Here is a 17,242-nt window from a genome sequence, read left to right as displayed (position 1 = left end):
CTGCCATTTTCAATGTGCTAATAGTTCACAATGTGTTCCATCCCTTTAGAATGTGTGTCGGAAAGGAGGAGGGAATGACTCTCATTTGAATACATTTACTCTTCTTCTCCACCGCCTGAATTATGGGGAAGATGTGTGTTCTAGTGCTAATTCTGTTGATTTCTAGAATGTGAGTTATTTTTAATGTCCCACTTTAACAACCGTTTGCCAGATATTCTGAACCTGGTTGTTGGTTTTTTTAATGCAAAGAACATACCTGATATTTATGAGAAGGCTATGTCAGGTTTTTATTTTAAAGTTGTAATTCATATGATACACATGACAGAAAATGGCTCATCTGAAGATTATTGCCTCACTCTAGAGATCTGCTTGTAATCAGATATTCATATAGATCTCTGGGGGAGCTGATCCACATCAGCAAAGGAATATGGGCAAGCACTGACTTTCTTGATTGAAATTAATGAGGTAGACAGTCTAAATGAAGGTTCTGCATGATCCATGGATTAGTAGAAACAGGAAGGGGAGAGTAGAGAAAATAAAATTATGGTACTGTGCTATTTAAAGGAGTAGTTCATCTATATCTTGGAAACAGCATTATAGTAATCCTGTTTCAGAAAAGATATAACAGAAGTGTGTCCAGGGTGGGTCACAGGGAAGAGTAATAACAACAATTAGCAGTATGAAACGCCTTACATTATAATACAGTGGTACCTCGGGTTAAGTACTTAATTTGTTCCATAGGGTCCGTTCTTAACCTGAAACTGTTCTTAACCTGAAGCACTACTTTAGCTAATGGGGCCTCCGCCGCACTGCCGGAGCACAATTTCTGTTCTCATCCTGAAGCAAAGTTCTTAACCTGAAGCACTATTTCTGGGTTAGCAGAGTCTGTAACCTGAAGCGTATGTAACCTGAAGCATATGTAACCTGAGGTACCACTGTATTCTCACAAGTTACATAATACTTTGGTATGAATACTTACAGAACATAACTGCTCTTCATCAGCTGTGAAAGGCACATCAGTGTTGCAAGCATAGACCTTCCCTTTTGAAACGTATGGAAAGAGATATGTAGCCCTTTCCCTTTTCTTTTAATGCTTCAGCATATTGTAGCAGGGGTGGAAGCCTATTTCAAATGTGCGTAAACCTTTTATAGGTAATACAGTACACAAGGGCTTTGCACAAAAAAATCCATATTGTAGTGAATATTGTAGTGAAAAGTGACCTTAAGATTTATTAGGCTAAGAAATGAGGGGGTTTTAATTTAAGAACAGAATGGATAATTAGAAGGATGATTGAATCACATAAACTCATTTTAGGCTGCAATCCTATGCAATAAGTCCCACTGAACACAATGGGACTCACATCTGAGTAAAGATGCATGGGATTGAACTATAAGGTTCCAACAAAGGAGGGGCAGGAATAATGACATTTGTCAATTAACTTACCTAGAAGTCATCTGGTGAAATTAGCATTCAAAATCCAACAAACATAATTTATACATATGTCTGATTATTTTGTTTGTTTGTTTGCTTGCTTGTTTGTTTACTCTTCAAATCGCCCAGTGGCTTGATTTTAATATTGGGGTGTTTGCCTGAAGTGGTAAGAAGGAAACATAGAAATTCCCACTGGTCCCTGTTGATCCTCCCAGATTTTAATCAGTATGTCATAAAACAAAACAGGACCTAGCCATGTGCACAGGAGGGAAAAATGCTTGTGTTGGAAGAGAAGAGAATGCCAATGCACACTACCTTTCGATAGAGCCAGTGTGGTGTAGTGGTTAAGAGCGATAGACTCGTAATCTGGGGAACCGGGTTCGCGTCCCCGCTCCTCCACATGCAGCTGCTGGGTGACCTTGGGCCAGTCACACTTCTTTGAAGTCTCTCAGCCCCACTCACCTCACAGAGTGTTTGTTGTGGGGGAGGAAGGGAAAGGAGAATGCTAGCTGCTTTGAGACTCCTTCGGGTAGTGATAAAGCGGGATATCAAATCCAAACTCTCCTTCTTCTTCTTTGATAGACTCTGAGCTGAGCGCACACACACACTTTAATAGGTTTCTTAGCGCCACAACTGTGAAATGCTTACTGAGATGGAGCAAATTTTATTAAAGAGCTACTGTAGTTCAACCATGAAGAGGCCATTCTATGTGTAGTTCTGTGCCTTGGAGGACTATATGGTTAATGAAGTTCCCCCTAGGCTATAAAGAAGGTGGCCATAGCAGCTGTAGTGTTTCATTGAGAAGGACCGTGGCATGCAGAAGCTCCCAGGTTTAATCCCTGGCATCTCCTAGTGGGGCTGGGAATGTGGGGTCTGAAATCTTGGAGACCCAGTTCCAGTCCATGGAGTCAATGCTGAGCTAGATGAAACATGGGTCTGGCTCATTATAAGGTAGTTTCCTATTTGAGATGTCTTGGATAGTTGACACACATTCATCAGGTGGGGTGCTAAAAACTGTTCCTGGACTGTACCCCCTCAGATGGGGTGGGGCATTGTATGGTCTAATGCTTCTTCGTGAAAACAAAACTGCATGCATATAGAATCCCAAAATAATCCTGGGAACTGTAGCTTGTTAACTGTAGGTGCTGAGAGTTGTTAGGAGACCCCTCTTACCTTCACATATATTTCCCAGAGTCCCCTGAGAAGAGGAATTGACTGTTAAACTACTCTAGAAGCGAATAGGGGTCTCCAAACAATTCTCAACACCTACAGTTAACAAGCTGCAGGTCGCAGGATTCTTTGAGAGGAAGCAATGGCTGTTAAAGTGGTATCATAGTGCTTTAAATGCTTGATATGAATGTGACCTTAGATAGCAGGGGAAAGAGTTTAAGCATAGCTCTTTTATATACTAGTTATTCTTTTGCAGGGAATGCTTCCTTTTTTATATAACCCCCCACATGCAGTCTGAAGTAGTGAGCTATCCAGGAGCACTTTTATTGCCCCAGCTGCTGTTTGTGTGAAAAACCAATCCATTTCTATTGGAACCAGCTTGGAATTTATGACTATTTTGTGAGTGTTTAGCCAAAAAAAAAAAAAAAAGCTCATCTGTTTCTAAGAGCTCTGGTGAGGCTGTACACACACAACAGTGCCCCTGGGAACTGTTACTGCTAGTATTAGCCATGGCTAAGAGCCACTCTGAAATTCAACCTGTCCCCATCGCCACCCCAAGCAGGAGAGGATTTTAGGTCTGGATGGGGGGCAGCAACCACATAAAACATTTGCAAGGAGCAGTTGAGACACCAGAGCCAAATAGAAGGAACACTCATAAAACAAAAGGCTGCTTTGTTGGGTGGTCTGGTTATGTAATTTCACAGTAATAAACAGAAGTTTCATTGAGAGGGAAGGACCTAACAGTACATAACTTTCCGGTTTTATCTACAAAGGAGGCTGGTCCATCTGAATGCAGCCTGCGCATGTGAAGAACCTCATGAAATATTCCGAGATGGCAAAGAGCTTCTGGAGAAATGATGTTCAACTCATAATACACGGAAGCATTGTGAGTCAAACCAATGCCTATTCTGAACCAAGGTAATTACAACATGGCATCTACAGTGAGAATTAGTCCTGTGTTATTTAAAGCTGCTTCTAGGGGAAAGAATTCAGTTTGGCTGATTTACTGTAATTCTAAGCTAGAAATGGTGGCAGCGCCTAAAGTAAGAACACAGAGGTTTCCGTTTTCAGGGCTGTGTGATTCACACTGAGCTTGCTAGATCTTGGTCATCAGTTTAGACTAAGGAAGATTAAGAAGAGCATAGCCACAGTTAGCAAAACCTGGTAACAGCAGCAATGTTTAAAAACCTGTGAATATAGAAAGGTCTTCGTATTGCACCAAAATGATAGCAATGTGAGCACCAGTGACCATTCCTGAGGAAGGCCTTCCACTGGCAAGATGCCACCACTGAAAGGACCCTCTTCCTGGTCTCTTCCCACCTTCTGCTGCTGGGAGTACCTGAAGAAGAGCCTCAGGTGTAGATCTCATTGTATGAATGGATGGTTATGAGTTACTGCAGTGCTGTTACCTTGCACAATAGGCCCAGTATAAATTGCTTGTCTGAAAGGGTCCAAAGATTGATGGCCTTCATAATTGACTGATGACTTAACAAGATTTCAGATATCTCTGCCCCCCGCTCAAGCATCTGCAAGAGGCAGTGAATGCACTTTAATTTTTTTTTAAAATAAATTTTTATTAAGATTTTACAAAACAAAGAATTCATCATTTCAAAATGTATCCTTTCCATACATAAAGTTCACAAAAAAAACCAACTACAACAGAAAAACAAAATTATATAGCAAAAAAAAGAGAAGAAAAAAGAAAAATAGAGAAAAAACCCTTATTCTTAAAATTATGAAATTCCATACCCCTCTGTCTTGACCTCCTCACATCCCCCTTTTTTGTGTTCCTCTTTATTCTAATCCAATTCAGCAAATTCATATCCTTATTTAGCCATACTTAATTTTACATTCTTCTAATTATTATGTCCCAATTTTCCATTTATTTTAATCCATATCTCATCTTATATACTATGAGATAATAATGTTCTGTTCATAACCCCTTATCCTTTTTAACATTCTTCTTTTAATTTACCTTTAACCAAGTCACACAAACCCTGTCACCTTCACTTCCCACAACATATTAACACTCCAAGATTTTACAATATTTCTGTAAATAGTCCTTAAACTTTTTCCAGTCCTGTTCAATCAAATCTTCTCCCTGATCACGGATTCTGCCAGTCATTTCAGCCATCTCCATGTAGTCGATCACTTGCGTCTGCCATTCCTCCACGGTGGGTAAATCTTGTGTCTTCCAGTACTTGGCAAGAAGTATTCTTGCTGCTGTTGTTGCATACATAAAAAATGTTCTCTCTTTCTTTGGCACCCATTGGCCAACTATGCCCAAAAGAAAGGCCTCTGGTTTCTTAGGAAAGGTACTTTTAAATACCTTCTTGAGTTCATTATATATCATTTCCCAGTAAGCCTTAACCCTTGGGCATGTCCACCAAAGGTGAAAGAATGTTCCCTCAGCTTCTTTGCATTTCCAACACTTGTTGTCAGGCAGGTAATAAATTTTTGCAAGCTTGACTGGGGTCATGTACCACCTGTAAATCATTTTCATAATATTCTCCTTTAAGGCAATACATGCCGTAAACCTCATACCGGTGGTCCACAACTGCTCCCAGTCAGCAAACATAATGTTATGACCTAAATCCTGCGCCCATTTAATCATTGCTGATTTAACCGTTTCGTCCCGCGTGTTCCATTTCAACAGCAAGTTATACATCTTTGACAAAATCTTAGTTTTTGGTTCTAACAGTTCTGTTTCCAATTTTGATTTCTCCACCTGGAAGCCAATTTTTCTGTCCAAATTATAGGCCTCTCTTATTTGATAATAATGAAGCCAATCTCGCACTTTGTCTTTTAATTTTTCAAAACTCTGCAGTTTCAGTCTGTCACCTTCTTGTTCCAAAATTTCCCAATATTTTGGCCATTTGGCCTCCATATTGAGCTTTTTCTGAGCCTTAGCTTCCATAGGTGACAACCACCTTGGGGTTTTGCTTTCCAGCAAATCTTTATATATTATCCAGACATTGAACAAAGATTTCCTGACAATATGGTTTTTAAATGCCTTATGAGCTTTAACCTTGTCGTACCACAGATATGCATGCCACCCAAAAACATTGTTGAAACCTTCTAAATCCAAAATGTCTGTATTCTCAAGAAGCAGCCAGTCTTTCAACCAGCAGAATGCTGCTGATTCATAATACAGTTTAAGGTCTGGCAGGGCAAATCCACCTCTTTCTTTTACATCAGTTAAAATTTTAAACTTTATTCTAGGTTTCTTGCCCTGCCAGACAAATCTAGAGATGTCTCTCTGCCACCTCTTGAAACAGTCCATCTTGTCCAGAATTTGCAAGGATTGAAACAAAAATAATATTTTTGGCAATACATTCATTTTTATAGCTGCGATTCGACCCAACAAGGAAAGCTTCAAGTTAGACCAAATTTCTAAGTCTTTTTTAACTTCTGACCAACATTTCTCATAGTTCTCTTTAAATAAGTTCAAATTTTTCGCAGTCATATTAATCCCTAGGTATTTCACTTTCTTAACCACCATTAAACCTGTTTCATTCTGAAACCTATCCTTTTCCATTGGAGTTAAATTCTTCTCTAATACTTTAGTTTTTACCCTGTTTAATCTAAATCCCGCCACATGATCAAATTCTTTAATCAATTCCAAAGCTCTTTTCATACTAGATTCCGGCTCCTGTAGAGTTAGGACCAAATCATCTGCAAAAGCTTTCAATTTATATTGTTTGGCTCCGACCTGAATTCCTTTTACAAACCGGTCCCCTCTGATCATATTTAACAGCACCTCCAGGACCAAGATAAATAATAATGGAGAGATAGGGCAACGTGTTCCTTTTTCTATCATAAAATCTTCAGTCACCACATTGTTTACAATCAATTTCGCTTTTTGTTCTGAATATATTGCTCCTATACCATTTTCGAACCCCTGTCCCACTCCCATCCCTTTCAGATTTTTCTTCATAAAACTCCAAGAAATGTTATCAAAGGCTTTCTCCGCATCAATAAAAACTAAAACAGCTTTCGTATTAATATTCCTTTGCAACAACTCCAAAATGTCAATTATATTCCTTGTATTATCAGATAAATGTCTACCTGGGAGAAAGCCTGCCTGGTCCTTATGTATTACTTCCACTAATACTTTTTTAAGTCTGCTGGCTAAGATGTCTGCGAAGATTTTATAATCCACATTCAAGAGGGAGATGGGACGGTAGTTCTTTAGTTGTGTCTTTTCAGCTTCTGTCTTAGGTATCAATGTGATGTATGCTTCTTTCCACGATTCAGGCGCCCTTTTCCCTTCCAAAATCTCATTGCACACCTCCTTTAATGGTTGGATTAAAAAGTCTTTCAAAGTTCTATAATATTTGGAGGTTAGTCCATCCGGTCCTGGAGATTTGCCCAATTGCATATTCTGAATGGCACCTTCAATTTCTTGTTCTGTAATTTGCTGATTCAGTACTAATTTGTTTTCTGGAGATATTTTTTGTAATCCATTGGTTCTTAAAAATTGGTCTATCTCAGTTTCTTTCTGCGGCCCTTGCATATAAAGTTGTTTGAAGTATCTCTGAAAGCACCTTCTGATCTCCTCCGGGTTCGTGAATGCACTTTAAGACTGTGCATGTACACATCTATAGACTGCAATTACATAACACGCTTAAATGGTAGCAAGACACATTGAACTCAGCAGGGCATATTTGTGGGTAAACATGTATAGGACCCTAGAAAAGAGCTCCAACTGGCATATTCCCTGGGTGAGATTGCACAGTAAGCCCTAAACATAAAGCATGCCAAGATTTCCACTATAATCATAAATATAGAGTATAATAGGAACTGAAAATTACTCAATTTTGCTTCTATAAGGGAATTGTGGAAAGGGATTACAGGTGGTGAGGATGTCATAAATGAATGCTATGCTAGAAATATCACAATTAATTCCATAATTGTTTTTTATGAAGTGCTTTCTGGAGCAATTGCTAAATTAAATAAGTCCCAAAGGAGCAGTAAGAGTTAGGAATGGCATTTATAAGAGAGACATGGAATGTAAATCTTGCAGGAGTTAAGAAATGTTTATATTTAATGCAATTAATTCAAAAGTTTTCACAAGAAGCAACCACCCAGGAGTTTTCTAATATCAAGTCCTCCAGGGTTTCAATTGTTTTGCAACAAGTAGCAAGCTCTTATTAATTCCTTCAGCGGTTGTTTTATTAACTTGAACCAGAATGAACTCTACTTGGCACTAATGCAGATATCATTAATACATATAATATCTGGAGTTATTATCTAGGGTAAAAAGCTATCGGGGACCAGACTAGGCACATTATTTTATCACCATTTTAAATTAGCTAATCCATAGTTCATGTGCATGTGTTTATACATATTTGCTTTGGTACAGACCAGGGGGCTGATCACTTTCATAGCATTTTCATGTCAATAATAACAGCAATAACCATACAAATGAAACATAACTCCCATTACACTGGTATCACAACTAGAAACCCTTTATAAAAAAATTGAATACAAAAGCAGATGGCAATGACCAGACCCTCCCCGCTCCACCCTCTTGCATCCAATTCTAAATTGATGTTTTAAAAATGTCTGCTGGGTGCCTGAAAATTAATCTCATTTAAAAATTAATTTTGAGACAGTGAAGGCCTCTAGGCTCTGTAACATTTCTAATGGCATCATCTAGTGTACCCGCATGCCCTTCCTCCTGGAATTGGAATAGCACTGAGAAGCACAATTTCTAACACTTCTGACTTGTGCTGCTTCCTGGAAATGGTGGCAGTAAGGATCTGGTTCAAGCCAGGTTACGTACAGAGTACACATGGCAGGTATCAGATATCTCCATGCAATTTATACTATATTCAAGGCTAATATGCATAATGAGAAGTACAGTTTCCATTATGCTACCCAAGAGCGGACAGCAAGAAGGGGCTTGGGCATTTAGTTTTCATTTACCCATTTCAACAATTTGTATACCGCTTATTCAGCCATCTCTAAGCAGGGCACAAGAGACAGAAAACCATAAAACCAGAGTTCAATTATTAACTACAGAAGTTCAACAGGGAAGGGCCTACCTAACCTCAACTGGAAAGGAATTCCACAAAATTGGGGCCACAGTAACGAAGACACAGCTCCTCGCAGATACAAGCCCTGTGTCCAAGCCACAGGGGACCACTAACAGTGACTTCCCAAAGACCTCAGGCATAAAGCAGGGATCAAAGGGATCAGGTGCTCCCTGAAGTATCCTGGACACAATCTGTGAATTTTGTAAATTAATATAAGAACCATGAACCTGGTCTGATAGCATATGGGCATCTAGTGCAAGCCTGCTGTCACTAGGGCCAGTGTAGCTTACTGGGTGGAGGGACCAGGAAGTGGGGAGGTCAGTGGGGAGTGTGTGGTGTTCCCACTAATGTCCCTCCCTAAAAGCAACCTCCCTACCATCTCCCCATCCTGGTAACCCACAGTGATGGCAGTGCCAGGAGGCCTGGTAAATGGCAGGGCACCTCCACCCTAGCTGCTCCTAAACCTAACCCACCAACACTGCAAGTTCATAAGAAAATCTTAGGCACTCCTGCAGCCTTTCATTACAAATGAAGCCATCTCTTCCACGACTTCCCACCACCAAGTACAGAGGAAGGACATAGGAAGTGGGACATAGGAAGGCCTCTTAGAATCACAGAATTGTAGAGTTGGAAGAGATCCTGAGGGTCATCTATTCCAACCCTTTGCAATGCTGGAATTTCAGCTAAAGGTCTGGCTTCATTAAGACTTGATCAATCCCATTTCAGAGTTTGCATGCAGGACCCAGGCTTTGCAAAGGAGGGAGGAAAAGTGACATGTGCAATATGATAAGCAATTTGCTTTGCATATGATGTGTCAGACATGTGATGAAAACCACAAACGATTTCAAAGTACTATGCTGTCCAGCAAAACACTATAGATTGCTAATCTCCTGTTTTTTCACACATACATTTTTTAGGAAATCAAATGTAACAAATACATCCAATTTTAGCCCGCTTAGTCAATCTTTGTGGAATACTAACAGCCTGTTATGAAAGTACAGTGTTTTCATTACCGATACTGTAATGGAACACTGAGTTCCTGATCAAGAATGACAACAAAATGGCCAAGTAAAATTTAATTTGTACATTTCTAGAATTGTGAGGGTTGTTTGGTGTTTTTTTTACTTATATGGAATTAATTTGCTCTTCCGCATCAAATACTTAATTTTTTTGTCTCTAATCCTCCCCCCCCCCCGCAAAACATTAAGTCTAAGGAAAATTATAGATGTGGACTGAAATCTTGCAGAGTGTTAAATTGCTTCAAAATCCCATTGAAATAAGTGAGATAAGTGGAATAAGTCATGGAACGTTGTGAAGGATTGTGGCAGAATCATGAAATGATTCATCAGGGAGGGTTTGGGGGGTAGGAAACAAAATCTCTTGTTTCCTTTTCTTCTCACTTGGGTGGTGTGGGGGGAAACCAACCCTTGTGTGCATATACCAGCCTCTGTGTGCACTGATGTGGTGGGTATACTGCTGTGCCTCCACAGAACGAAGTCACTCCATCATTTTCAGTGGCAGTGTCAGCTACGGAGGTGGATGAGGCAAAAAGCCGAGGGAAGGATACAGAGGAAAACAAAGAGAAAGAGCTGAGATCCAAGTGAGGGGTTTGTCAAGTTGACAGGAGGAAGGGAAGGAAATGTTAGAAAGGGCAGGCAAAAGGAGCTCAGGATAAATAAACTAGAGGAAGGAAGAGAAGACAGTTTGGCAGGAGATGCTGGAAATGAATTTCTGAGGACAGAAAGTCAAGGCCAAAGACTGTCAAAGAAATGAGCCCATCTAAGGAGACTCGGAGTCTGAGAGCTTGCCCCCCTTACTGCCAAAAGTACTGTTGTATTTAATTAGGAAAGGCCTTCCTTTGTTGCATTCTGAGTAATCTCCCCGGAGAAAATAATGCATCCTTTAAAAATGTATCTTGAAATATCCCACACCATGATTCAACCCACTTCTGCCCAGTTCACCTTGAAGGTCCTGTGCTTTAAAAACCCTTCTTTTGTGCCTGCCACAGATGTCGGTCCACAGGGGAGGGACTCCAGGACAACCAGGCTATCTGCAGAGATAAGGACATCGTTTATTATATTATGTCACACTTCCCGTTAAAAAAAGAATTCATTATACAATTGTTATGAAAGTGCCCACTTTTAAATAGGTTCCATTGGTTTTCATGGATTTGATCCATGAACATGAGTTCAAAAAGCAATTTGGCTTCATAGCAAGGGGCCTGGTGCTTCGTGTTTGAGCTCAGTAAAGTGTTGCAGTAAGGCTGGTTATAAAATTAAGTGGGGGATTGGTGAGGTCAAAACTGTTTCCCTTTTTGCCTTCTCCCTTCTTTGAGATTGTTGCCCAAAAGCTCTCGCATGAGTTCTGGTTAATGCATCATATGTCATACATAGGGATCGGGGGGGGGGCGGATTTGATTCAGTTCACTCACACTTTATGAATCACTATGAGATCCAAAACTCAGCCATCCTTTGAAATCTGCGTGGATCCAAAGTTCACCATGTAGTTCTCTAAGTAACCAAGGTTTACAAAATGCATTGTGTTAGGAGAAAGTGTGCATAAAAATGAATATATTAGTGAAAGTAATATACAAAAATGCATTATATTAGGAGCAATCATTTGCAAAAAAACATGTACAATAGTCAAAACTGCACACAAATGTGTGTTAATTAGGAGAAATTGACACTAAAATGCTGAAGTATTTTCATGAGGATTTCTCTTTTTTAAAAGTGTGAATTGCTGTAGAAATATGGATAACTGAATTTCAGATTGGAAAAATGAGAAATGGAGCAAACCAAAATTGACAGAAGTTTTCATCCCTAATCATACTGCAGGGGAGCATTGCTGAATGAAGCCATCTTTCTTGACTTTTGATCGGTTATGATGGATATTTTTATTCTGATGTGGGTAAGATCAACAGCTATGGGCAAGGGGCTTCACTGGCTGTATGAAATCTGCTTGCTCACCTGAGTTTCTATTATTATTTGCTTTGTTTCCCACTTCAAGACAAGTTTTACTTTGATAAAGCAGTGCCAATGGATTGTTCCATATTTTGTCAACTAAGAGTTTAGTCCATTCCCACATTAGGCACCAAGGAAATGAGTAGGACCTGATTTATTTTACCATTATTTGGGCCATTTCCTTTTTGTAGAAAAGGCAGCCCTGGGCAACATTGATGAATCATGTCTGCCTTTATTTATTTAGCATTTGAATTGGATGTCTCTTTGTCTTCTGATGTGACAAAGGAGCCTGCCACTTCATTAACTTTTTGGGGAATTCAATTAAATGCACAGTAATTCTTGTTTCTAACCTGCTTGATGACAGGCTACAGGAGTTTAAGGATGGGGTTAGGATATTTTGAACTTTAAAAAACCCCATGCATTTGGATCTTCTTAGTTTGGCTTGTCACATGATGGTTCCACACAAAATTTCCCCCATTCTTCTCCAGGTGTGCATGTTCTCATCTTTTTTTATTAGTATGTTGATAGCTCATCACCTGATACAAATAGAATTCAATGATTGCTAGGAGACTGGCAAAAAGGATCTGGTGATACCTGTAACAGTAATTTCCGAAATCTGTTCACCTTTATCCAGTTATTATTAAAGGATACAAAACCTATTTCTCCATCACTGGAGTGTTGAATAATAGGGAACTTCTTTGATTTCTGAAATATACCAGCTCTTTGCTACCCATCCTCTCTGAGCAGTTATAGTATTCAACTGCCAATGTCTTTCAAAAATGATTTGAGCTTTCCCTAACTGACTTACTATGAACTCCCCATCTTTTGTCCTTATTTCATGTAAATACGCTACTATTGTAGATTCCCATCATTTGGTTAGGCTGCCTGCTGAAGCATCATATGACCTACACATTTGATCCCAATTTTTGAGGGATTATGACAGGGTTTCATTGTGGAGGGAGGTTAAGTTTATGAAAGCTTCTCTGATCTCTAGGAGCACCTTCTCACAAAAGAGACAAATTGCTTACTAAATGAGCATGATGAGAGATTGCCACATAGATACGTTCAGCACCTAATAATGTGATCAAAATTTCAAATCCAAAATGAAAGAAAGAACTAATGCTGGAAGGATTGCAACCTTCAATTAACTGCTTAGATTAACTGTTCACAAATAAGCCCCTGAAAACACTTTTGATCAGCTGACTCAGGCAGCGGATTTATATATATAAAAAATCACAATATATATTAATACAAGTACTTAACAGATAACTTCAGGCAGCAATCACCATCTTTTTTTAAAAAAAGCATTCTGTCTCCTCTCTTCCATAGGAGGTAAGCCTTTCTTCTAAGGCAACCTTTCTCGACCTGTGGTTCCCCAGATGTTGTTGAACAACAACTCCCATCACCCCTAGCTAGCAAGGCCAGAGCTCAGGGATGATGGGAGTTGTAGTCCAACAACATCTGGGGACCCACAGGTTGAGAACCACTGTCAGCTGTAACCAGTGGCGTAGAGTGGGGGACTACAAGGGTGGTTGCCTTGGGTGCATAATGTTAAGGGTGCAAAATTTCAACAGCCAGTGCTGCCTCAATACAGCTGCCCCCTTCCATTGCTGGGCTCTGTTGAAAATGGCTTCTGCTTGCGAACCAGGAAGTGACCTCTCCAGACAATAGAACAACTCTTCTTTTCTGATCTCTATGGCTACAGTCTCTTGGGAGACACGTATGCCTTTAGGCAGTTGAAAGTGCATATATACTACATCCATTTCCCTCTCTCCCACCCATCACCCTCTGTGCAGGCTCAGGTGCTGGCAGCCCATGCTGCACCACTGGCTATAACTCTTATATGCACCAGGCAAACACATAACAAAGCCTTTTCCTTCAGAAACTTATTTTATCAACATGCATATTAAAAAAATTATTTAAAACTAAAACATGTATATTCACAGAAACATAGGAAGCTGTCTTACCCTGAGTCAGAACAATTGTTCCATCTAGCTCAGTACTCTCTACACAATTGGCAGCAGCTCTCCAGGATTTCAGACAAGCCCAGTTTGGAGATGTTGGGGATTAAACCTTGGGATTTCTGAATGCTAAAGAGCTGCTCTACCACTCAGCCATGACCCTTTCCAGGAAACCAACTCAAGACGGAAATAAAATAATGCTTAAAAATTCACATGAATGTGATTTCTACTGCATTTTGAAGAAATCCAAAGATGGCATCGCAAAGACTGGGTTGGAAATGATAATAATAATAAAAAAACCATTTATTTTGCACGTCCTATCATTGCCACTGCCAACCTAGCAGTTCGGAAGCACGTCAAAGTGCAAGTAGATAACTAGGTACCGCTCCGGCGGGAAGGTAAATGGCGTTTCCATGCGCTGCTCTGGTTCGCCAGAAGCAGCTTCGTCATGCTGGCCACATGACTCAGAAGCTGTACGACGGCTCCCTCGGCCAATAAAGTGAGATGAGCACCGCAACCCCAGAGTCGTTCACGACTGGACCTAACAGTCAGGGGTCCCTTTACCTTTACCATTGCCACAAGTGAGCCATTTTTTCTTAGCTTCAGCCTCTCTTCTGGTTTGTGCAAATAATGGTACTGTCCTATTATGGAGATAACAATACTGTCCACCCTACCTATGTGAGTGCCTTAGACCATAAGAGGCTGAGATCTGGCCTCTACCCTTTTGAGAGTATGAAGTCCACATAGATTATCTCAAAAATATATGTACATAGAAACGAAGGTTAGGTAGACAGCAAATTGCTGAACTTTTAACCCATCTTTGCATTTTGCCTCCATCCTCTTTCGACAGGCATCAAAGGCAGTGATGCTAGAAAAACATTCTGTCTAAAACTTATCACCAGTCATACTTGGAGACATGATTAATTTGCTTTAAGTGGTTGCTTAATAGCTCCATAATTATTAAGGACCCTCAATTTTTCTATTATGCATGTAGACAATTTTGACATTTTCTCAACTTTGAGTGAGCTGTTTACAATGGTACATTAAACAAATACCTTTGCTGTGCAATTTAGGCTTCAATCCAAAGTTTGCTTACTGAGTAGCGCCATTGAAATCAATAGGATTTTCATCTGTTTGAGATACAGTGCCACTGACATAATTAAAACTGAAAAGCAGACAACTTTCAGACATTGCATCATACTTCAGAAAATTGCCAAGTAATTAATGCTTGATCTGGTTGGAATTGTTTGGGGGGAAATTCTGAATGTTGTCATGTCTAAGCTACAAATTAGTAGAGATGGTAGTTTACATTTTTCTTATATGTTATTAAGAAATTTGAATGGCAAACCTTAGGGAGGAATAATCCAGTGAGTCTGGAATTTTGTTCTGTTCTCTCGAACATGCAGTGTATCTGGCTAGCCCACAGAGATCTTTATTATAAGCCATGGCAATCAAGCAACACTACAGCATAGTAAAATATAAGTATTTTTTATTTAAAGAACATGAATTTATTTTGGGAAAATGCTGGCTGATATTATTAACTCTCCTAGACAGAGATCTGTAGCCATACAGATAAACTAATCTGACCCCAAGTCATTATGATATAATGCACGAAGCTACCTACTTATTTTCATCTCAAATCTATGTCATTGCCCTTTGGAACCCTAAGCAGATTAAGTCCAACTTCCCATGCAGTCAAACCTTTGGACAAGCTTAACCTGAAGCAGGGAAAGTGGTGATAGGCTGCCTCTGGCCTGCTTCCCAGCAAATCCAATGTTCCTCTTCATTATTCGTTTTGACTGCTGTGGATGTGACCTGCCCTCTGTTACTCCTATGGGAAGAAATCAAATGCAACAGGAATGGGCAGGGAGAAATGTCTGCTTATAATACTGTAGTGCTAGCCTCCTAACACCTGATCTGATAAAGAAGTGGAAGCTATTACAGCATTGTCTTAGTTCCTTGTATTTCAACAAAATTGTTATCTCAATACATTATAATTAAATTTTCATTCTGCTCTGCATGCTCGTTGAGATGCTTCATGCAGCCCTGAGGTGCATGGTGAACACTGTTTCTGATCCAGGCCAGTGGCTTGGATTCAAGTATAAAGCTGCTTGACTGAGTTGATAACAAACTGCAATTTAGCACATCACCACTCAATTGACTTTAGGGAGGTTTGCAGTGGACCACTGAACTTAGGTTTGTGCTTATGTCAATGAGTGAATAGCTTTGCTCTCAACATGTGTTAGGGGAAGAGGGCTATTGAAAGGCAACTTTCCTGACCCCTCTCTTCTGCTAGCCCCCTGAGTCCTCAGAAATTTTATCCTAAATAGAATGGGTTGTGGAGTTTTGCTTCCCCTTTCCCCCAAGCTTCTTGAGCCACAGCCTACCCCATTCAGAGAGCTCTCCCAAGCCTCGGAATATGACTCTCCTGGGCTTGGGGATTTCCAGGGTAGGAGGGTTAGAAAAGTCATCAGTCTTCAATCCCCTTCCACCAGCAGTTCTCAGGATCCAAGCCCATATGTCCAATTCCTGTGATCATATTTTAAGATGCACCAGTATAGAGAAGCTGCTTGGTTCCACCCAAAAACATGTTGCTGGAGAATGGAATGGGTCCATTTCACTTTGACAGAGCTCTGAAAGAGATTGTAGGATCCACAATGGATTTCACACTCTACCCCAGCCTTGTGCAAAGAGACCTACCCTTGCCTCTTTCTTCACATGCATGGTAGGGGCACAATCAGGTTTCAGAAACCATGGGATCACAGATTATAGGAAGCTGTGGTGTGGTCTGCATTCTTGTTAGGTTCCACCCTGGATGCTCTTAGCCTCTAGAACAAAATGGTGGTTTCACTGGGTTTGAGATACAAATCAACTGCATAACTTCATAGCCCATGCATGGGCTACTGATGTTTCATTGGGAGATGCTTCATTGGGAGACTTGTGGAAATTTCATCCATTATGTGGGAGGGAAGGATAGATTCCTGTGTTGTCTAGGTTATGTGGAAATGCACCTCTCCCTCCCTGTATCCCTTCCTTCCAGAACTGTACAGGGAGTAGACAATGTCTAGGGGTTACCTAGGCATCAGAATATGAAGATTGTTTACACTGGCAAAAAGTAGCATTGCCAGTTGCCAGGACCATATAATGGGGCAGGAAACCTCCAGATTATTGGACTACAATTTCCAGCATCCCTGAACATTGACCATGCAGGTTGGGGCTAACAGGAGTCAGATTCCAACAACAACATCTGGAGAACACTAGATTTCCTGCCCCAGTTATATGAGAAGCTTGCTTGTCTTCCACACAATGCAGTAAGTCTGCTGCAGCACAGTGCTAGAAGCTAGACAAGCCTCCCTATTCAAGTCTGGGGAGAGTCAGCAGCAACAGTGTCCACAAATTTTGGTGGGCTGATAGCCAGAGATTTTTTTGAGAGCCCTAGAGATAGTATGTGCATGTGTGTGTGTGCATGCATGGTGGGGACAAAACACACCTCTAGTATAGATTACTACTGACCAAAAAGTTTGGCAAGGGTTCCAGTAAACTTGAGTGCCCATAGCATGGAACAAGAGACCCTTTGTGCTTTGTCTGATTTTGGTGTCTGTTTTGCCTCTAGCCTCCATGTTGCAACATGGAGCAACACAGAAGAGCGGGGCGGGGGGGAATATGCAGGTCTGACTA

The 17,242-nt window shown here is 40.4% G+C and overlaps 1 long non-coding RNA gene across 1 annotated transcript; it reads right to left on the bottom strand.

The window, feature by feature from the left end:
• Nucleotides 1-990: 990 nt before the first annotated feature.
• LOC128411624 (uncharacterized) lies at nt 991-10,693 on the bottom strand. Its single transcript, XR_008329852.1, has 3 exons — nt 10,605-10,693; nt 4,012-4,128; nt 991-1,122 (listed from the first exon to the last, which is right to left on the bottom strand). It is a non-coding gene; the product is annotated as an uncharacterized LOC128411624 (long non-coding RNA).
• Between the last annotated feature and the right edge of the window lie 6,549 nt (nt 10,694-17,242).

This window comes from Podarcis raffonei, chromosome 3, assembly GCF_027172205.1.
Source record: "Podarcis raffonei isolate rPodRaf1 chromosome 3, rPodRaf1.pri, whole genome shotgun sequence".
NCBI lineage: Eukaryota > Metazoa > Chordata > Lepidosauria > Squamata > Lacertidae > Podarcis > Podarcis raffonei.
Note: the sequence above shows the minus strand (reverse complement) of the source record. Positions and strands in the feature narration are given on the sequence as shown.